The sequence below is a fragment of the Ammospiza caudacuta genome, chromosome 7 (assembly GCF_027887145.1).
Source record: "Ammospiza caudacuta isolate bAmmCau1 chromosome 7, bAmmCau1.pri, whole genome shotgun sequence".
Taxonomy (NCBI): domain Eukaryota; kingdom Metazoa; phylum Chordata; class Aves; order Passeriformes; family Passerellidae; genus Ammospiza; species Ammospiza caudacuta.
The window spans coordinates 4,817,815-4,825,286 of record NC_080599.1 but is presented as its reverse complement, the minus strand read 5'-3'; the positions used below and the strand labels follow the sequence as shown (position 1 = coordinate 4,825,286).

The 7,472-nt window shown below is 53.0% G+C and overlaps 1 pseudogene; it reads left to right on the top strand.

Annotated features, from left to right (window-relative positions):
* Nucleotides 1–2,980: 2,980 nt before the first annotated feature.
* Nucleotides 2,981–3,833, top strand: LOC131560222 (olfactory receptor 14J1-like; annotated as a pseudogene).
* Nucleotides 3,834–7,472: the final 3,639 nt, after the last annotated feature.

The window sequence follows — 7,472 nt, the reverse complement described above, 5'->3', positions numbered from 1 at the left end:
ACAAAGACTGGGTCAATGAACTCGTCCAGTCCAAGGGACTAAAGGGTTGGATGATGTCTATCAAAAAAAGGACATTTGTTTTCTTAGCTGTTGTTGTATTGTTAATTGTCTCATGTTTGTTTGGATGCTTTTAGAAAGTCTTAAAAAATTCTTTCAGTTCCATCTTGGTTATAAAACAGAAAGAGGGAAGATACCCAACACAGGCTCCTCATGGACTCCTTGGAGGAGAGAACTGCAGGTCAGGATGGTACAAAAACCTTTCAGAGACTCAGTGTGGGCAAGGAAATCCTTAAAATTACCTAAAAGTATTCTTAAATCCATAAAGTACATTAAAACCTTAAGTATCTCAAGGCATTAATGAGCCCCATTGAGTGTCAGTAAAAAGCTCTCCAGGGACTCGTTAAAGCAAATAATTGGGGCCATGATTGCACAAACCTCTCACAGAGTCAGTATCAAAAGGGAAACACCAAGTACCTTAAAATAACTGAAGTAGGCTGAAGTACTAATGAGCCCCAATGAGTGCTGTTACTGACAAAGCCTCTCCAGGGAATAATTAAAGCAGATAATTGGAGGCCATGATTACACAAATCTCTCAGAGACTCAAAGGCAAAAGCCAAACCCAAAGTTCTTTGAAAAACCTGCAGTCCCTACAGGGAGCATTCAGGAGCCCCCAGGGCCATTGCTGAGCAAGGCTCCCCAGGACTCCTTCCAGCAGATCCTTGAGGCCTCTGGGATGTGGGCTAGGGGGGGATGCTGAGGGCAGGACAAGGGGCTGACAGTGCCCAGCCTGGCTGGGGCTGTGCCAGGAGGCCCCAGGGCCTCAGGACAAGGTGTCTCCTCCCAGCCCTTGGTGGCACAGACCCTGCTGTGCCCCAGGGCACCAAGACTTGGCTTCTCTTTGTCCCCACCTGTCATCAGTGCTTCCAGTTCTCTGCTCTGCCTGGGGCCTGGGGACAATTTCTCAGTTGTGTCCCTCAGTGGGACCCATTAAATGTCCAAGAAAGTTTGGACTTGGATTCTGCCTTGGAGTTCTGGAGAGGTTTCTTCAGCTCCCTCTCAGGGACTCATGTTCAGGGACTGAGCACAAAGCCCCAGAGGCTCAATAAAGTCCTTGTGCTGTGTCTGTGCTGCTGAGCTGGGCTGGGCTCCTGGCACAGAGGCAGCTCCTGGTAACCAAGAAGAGGTTCAAAAGCACATTTCTCTTGATGAGCAGCTTTTCTCCAGCCCAGCAGGGCTGGGGCACTGCCTGCGGCCACCCTGGGCACAGCACAGAGGCACAGAGAGCTTCAATCAGTCAGGGCTGGGAAGGTGCTGAGAAGTGCCTGGGGCAGAATCACTGCCAGCCCTTGGCACAGGAACCTCTGACTGCAGGACAATGCAGCTGCAGCTCCTGGAGCCATCTCCCACAGCTGGAACATCCCAATGTCTACAGACTCTGTGAGTACAACTCTGGGTATTTTTGGTGCAGGGTAGGTGAAATGCTCATGAAACTCTGACATGCTGAGGGGTTCTAATCAGTCATAGAATATTTCCAAGTCAAGAATTTTAACAGAAATGAGAAAATTTCCAAAGACTTTGAAATCAGTTTCCTGCTTTTAGAGAATGGCAGGGAGGGGGGATAAATAATAAAGGTAGGTTATGAATTATTTATTATGAATTTTGACAAGTGTCTGAGACATCTGAACTGTTACTTTTGGTGATTATAGGGTCACAGGAGATCCCTAATGTGCATTCAGTCACTCTGCCCATGGACAGCACCAGAATCACCTTTTTCAACAGACTCAATCTGAGCTGTCCTGTCTCCAAGCTGCAAACAGAACCTGCCCCAGCCAGTGCCCTGCAAACAGGCAGGGTTCTGTCAGGCCAAGGAGAGGGTACAGAGATTTGGGGTCTGTGAGTGTTGGCAGGGAGAGATCAGGCACAGGGAGACACCTGCAGGAGGGAAATCTCCAGGAAGCAGAGAGAAGATCAGGCAATGAGAATAAACAAAACCCAGCAATGCTGTGGCAGGGAGAGTTTAGAGGTGCCCACAGGACCCCCTTCAGTGCAGCCCCTCCCTCTGAACAAGCCCCCTCCCTCCTGTGCCCCAGACAAGCCTTTGCCCTCAGGGCTGGGGCTCCAAGGCGTGCAGCCCTTCCTGTGCAGGCAGAGCTGCAGCAGAGCCGTGGGGCAGCTCTGCAGCCCCGGGCCCAGTTCCCTCTGCAGAGCACAGGGCTGGGAGCAGCTGCCCTGCCCTGGGGGCTCTGGCAGGGGGCACAGCAGGCTCAGGGTGATGCTGTCCCCAGTGCCCGGCTCTGGGCAATGCTGTCAGTGCAGCCAGGGAAGGAGCTGCATCTCCCTTCATCCAATGCCATCATAAGGACACTTGGAAGTGTCCCTGAGATTTCAGTCCAAGCTGGGAGCTCCAATCCAGGGTGCAAACCTGTCCTAGAGCATCTCTGAGTTATAAGATTGATGAGGAGATGCAGAGGTGTTCTGACACTGAAAATGCTGCTGGGTTGGAGAAATGAACAATATGAGGTTTTGGCTTCAAATGTGGAGCTGGGCTGTGGTGGATCCATCTGCTCTCACCAGGACCTGGTGACATTATAGGGGAATCATTGGAATGTGACCCCCCACCACCACCTGAGAAAGGTTAAAGCCCAGAGAAACTCTGAACAGGTCAGAATGTGAGACCATCTACCCTCACTTTCCATTCATCACTTTGCCTCACAGAATGCACTCTGTTTCCCTGGGGGCAGCAGAAATTCTGAGGCTTTCTGATATCCAAGAACAGCAGCAGAGAAAGGGAGAAGCTTTTTAAAGGAACCCCAGAACTCCAAAAAAAAAAAAAAAAAAGAGTGTGTGTGTCTATTCCAGAGGAGGGTATATGGGAAATGGCTTTTATTTTGGTGACAGGTATCTCCTCTAAATCTTTGCTGTCCTTTCTTCATGAACAGGTCCCCATGGCCAGCAGCAGCAAATGTTCAACAGCAGCTCCATCAGGCACTTCCTCCTGCTGGCATTGGCAGACACACGGCAGCTGCAGCTCCTGCACTTCTGCCTCTTGCTGGGCATCTCCCTGGCTGCCCTCCTGGGCAACGGCCTCATCATCAGCGCTGTAGCCTGCGGCCACCACCTGCACACGCCCATGTTCTTCTTCCTGCTCAACCTGGCCCTCAGCGACCTGGGCTCCATCTGCACCACTGTCCCCGAAGCCATGCACAATTCCCTCTGGGACACCAGGGACATCTCCTACACAGGATGTGCTGCCCAAGTCTTTCTGATTTTTTTTTTTCCTTGCAACAGAGATTTGCCTCCTGACCATCATGTGCTACGACCGCTACGTGTCCATCTGCAAACCCCTGCACTACGGGACCCTCCTGGGCAGCAGAGCTTGTGCTCACATGGCAGCAACTTCCTGGGCCGGTGGCTTTCTCAATGCTCTGCTGCACACAGCCAATACATTTTCCCTGCCCCTGTGCCATGGCAATGTCCTGGGCCAGTTCTTCTGTGAAATCCCACAGATCCTCAAACTCTCCTGCTCCAAATCCTACCTCAGGGAATTTGGGCTCATTGTGTTTTCCATTTCTTTACTATTTGGTTGTTTTGTGTGCATTGTTTTCTCCTATGTGCAGATCTTCAGGGCCGTGCTGAGGATCCCCTCTGAGCAGGGACGGCGCAAAGCCTTTTCCGCCTGCCTCCCTCACCTGGTTGTGGTCTCCCTGTTTCTCAGCACTGGGTTTTTTGCCTACCTGAAGCCCCCCTCCATGTCCTCCCCATCCCTAGATCTGGCCCTGTCAGTTCTGTACTCAGTGGTGCCTACAGTCCTGACCCCCTCATCTACAGCCTGAGGAACCAGGAGCTCAAGGCTGCTGTGAGAAGACTGCTGACTGGATGGTTTTGGAAATATTAAAGAGCTGGCCTACTTCTGCCAATCATTTCTAATAAAAGTAATTTTTGATACTTTTTGTTCATTTGGTTGTGGTTTTCTTTTTATTTACTTTTTTAATCTTGTCCACAAAGAAAGGTCACTTTTTATGCCATTTCCCATTTTGTTTCTCTCTACCATCCCTATGGTCACAGACTGTGTCAATGAGGGGCTATGCCCTTGCTACCTCTAAACGCACTAAAGGGTGTCCCAGCAGAGTTTTTTGCAGAGATGCCCTTTTGTTGCCTTCTCTGGAGCTGCAGCAGCAATGTCTGTATGCAGAGCTGGGGGCAGATCAGTGCTGGCTCAGCAGCTGTGCCCAGCAGCAGCAGCACTTGCTGTTGCCAGTGCTGCTGCCGTGGCCCTGCCCCGCTGCCCTGCTGGCCCTGGTGTTGCTGCAGGGCCTGAGTGCTCTCAGGGCCGGGCACAGCCCTGGGGGTGGCAGTGCTGGGGCTGCAGCAGGGACAGGCCATGGGCACTGCTGGGGCAGCGCTGACGCCTCAGCCCAGGGCCTGGGGGCTCCAGGCTCCTTGCCCAGGCTCTCTCAAGAACACGGCCAGGCCAATTCTCAGCACAGAAAAGCCCCGTGAGCAGCCCCAGGCTGGCCGTGGGCAGGCTGGGGGCAAACGGCATGGCTGGGGCTCTGCAAGGGCCCTGGGGGAGATGGGAAGGAGCAGGGGCTGATCCATCCCCAGTGCGCTGCACAGCCCAGAGCGTCCTGATGGAGCTGCCAACAACATCCCCCTCTGCAGCCCTGGCCTCTCCCCCAGCTCACGCAGTTGCCCCATCCTTGCAGACACAGACACGGCAGCACTGGCTCAGCAGCCCCTCTTTGCATTGCACACAGCAGGGGAGCACCCCCATGCTGTTGCTGTGGGGACATGAACCTGAGGGGGCACAAATGCCATCAGGCCCTGGGGCCAGCAAGGGCTGGGGGACACCAGGGAAACCACTCAGCTTTGTCCTGGCCTCTGCAGTCAGTCAGAAAGTTTGTTCCCATCAGCTGGGAGTTTCCTGTCCCACTGCAGACGCTGTTGCTCAGAGCCAGGGCTGCCAGGCAGCCACCCCCAAACTGCCCTGAGCATTTCCTTTGCTTCACATTTGCTTTCTTTATACCCCCTGCTTCACATTTCTTCTAATTGCCCACCCCAGGGGGCCCAGAACTGGACACAGCACTCAAGGTGGTGCCCAACCAGTACTGAGCACAGGGGAAGAATCACTGCCCTGCTCCTGCTGGCCACACCATTCCTGATCCAGGCCAGGAGCCATTGGCCTTCTTGGCCACCTGGGCACATTGCTGCCTCATGCCCAGCCTGCTGTCCATCACTCCCTGCAGGTCCCTTTCTGCCTGGCTGCTGTCCAGTCACTCTGTCCCCAGCCTGTAGCACTGCAGGGATTGTTGTGGCCAAAATGCAGAACCCATCACTTGGTCTTCCTAAACCTCACCTTTTTGGATTTGGGCCCTGGATCCAGTCTATCCCAGGCACTGTGCAGAGCCCTCCTACCCTCAAGCAGATCAACACTCACACCCAGTTTGGTGACATCTGCAAAGATGTCCTTGGTTCCATGGGGCCCCTCAGTGTCACAAAGGCCTCTTGGTCACACCAGGCCCTGCACTGTCACACTGGTCTCCTTGGATTCATGTGACCATGCAGAGCAAATGGTGTCCTTGGTCCCATGGGGCCCCAAATATGACAGTGTTGTCCTCGGTTCCATGGGGCTACACAGTGTCACAATGTTCTCGTTGGTGATGCAGTTTCACAGGAGCCCCTTGGTTCCATGGGCCCCCGCAGTGTCAGAAAGGCCCCTTTGTTCCACTGGGCCGTGGAGTCTCCCAGTGGTCTCCTTGATTTTGCAGTGTCAAAATGGTGAAACCCCTTGGTTACACAAGGCCCTGCAGTGTCACAATGGCCTCTGTGGTTCCACGAGGACCCCAAGTGTCACAATGCACTCCCTGGTTCCATTAGGCCCCAGAGTACCACACTGGACCCCTGGTTCTGTAGGCCTGCATGGTGTCACCATGGTCCTCTTAGTTCCATGAGGCCCTGCAGTGTCACGATGGCCCCAGAGTGTCCCAATTATCACAGAATGACAGAATCAAATAGGCTGGAAAAGACCTTTGGGATCATCAAGCCCAACCAATACCCTAATACTGCCTGGTCACCCAGATCATGGCACTAAGTGCCACTGGAGAGGGACAGTGACTCTGCCACCTCTCCTCTGGCCAGCCCATTCCAATGCCCACTCACCCTTTCTGTGAAGAACTTCTTCATATTTTCCAGCCTGAGCCTCGCCTGGTGCAGCTTAAGGTTGGGTCTTCTTTACCTGCCCTCCAGCAGATCCACACTCACACCCAGCTTGGTGCCATCTGCAATTTGTGAATGGTGGACTCGATCCCCCGACCCAGATCGTCAGTGAAGATATTAAACAGGACTGGGCCCAGCACAGATCCCTGGGGGACACCACCAGTGCCTGGACACCAGGTGGGTGCAGCACCATCCCCACCACAGTCTGGGCCCAGCCTCCAGCCAGCTCTTTACCCTGGGAAGGGTGAACATGTCCAAGCAATGGGCTGCAGTTTTTCCGGGGAATTCTGTGGCTCATGGTTTTAAAGGCTTTGAAGTCCAGGCACACAACATCCACAGACTGTCCTGCATCCATAGGTGGGTCATCTGGTCATAAAAGGAGATCAGGTTGGTCAGGCAGGACCTGCCACCCTTAAATCCACGCTGGCTGGCTCTGATCCCTCGGCCATCCTGTGGGTGCCCTGTGATGGCACTCAAGGTGATCTGTTCCATAACTTTGCCAGGCACCCAGGTTGGGCTGACAGGCCTGGAGTTCCCCAGCTCCTCCTTCCAGCCCTTCTTGGGGATGGGCTCACACTGGCACCTCCAGTGCTCTGGAACCTCCCCACTGAGCCAGCACTGATGGTAAATGACGGAGAGCAGCTTGGGGAGCTCACCCACCAGCTTGTTCATCCCCCTAGGATGGATTCCATCCTATCCCATACACCTGTGAGCATCTGAGTGGCTCAGCAGGTCCCCAGCTGCTTCCTCCTGGATTCCAGGGGGCTGTTCTGCTCCCTGTGCCCATCTACCAGCTCAGGAGAGCACTTGTCCTGAGGACAGCCTGTCCTAATATTGAACATTGAGACATACAAGGTATTAAGCAGCTCAGCCTTTCCTTATCTTTAGTTACTATATTCTACACTGTGTCAATAAAAAGGGTAGAGGTTCTCCTTATCCCATATTTTGCTAAAAATTTATTTCTAGAAACATATTCTACTATTTTTCACAGAAGTGGCCAGGTTAAGCTCTAATTGATCTTTCACATCTCAGCTTTTCTTTCTGCATGACCTAGCAAGATCCTTAAACATTTCCTAAGTTGCCTGACCTTTTGTCCAAAGTTGATGCTCTCTCTTTTTTCCCCTTAGTTCCCACAAAAGCTCCATGGACAGCCAGGCTAGTCATTTTCCGCACTAGCTCGTCTTTTGCCACACTGGGACAGGCTGCTCCTTCCCCTTAAGATTACTTCCTTGAAATGTGTCCATCCTTCCTGGACC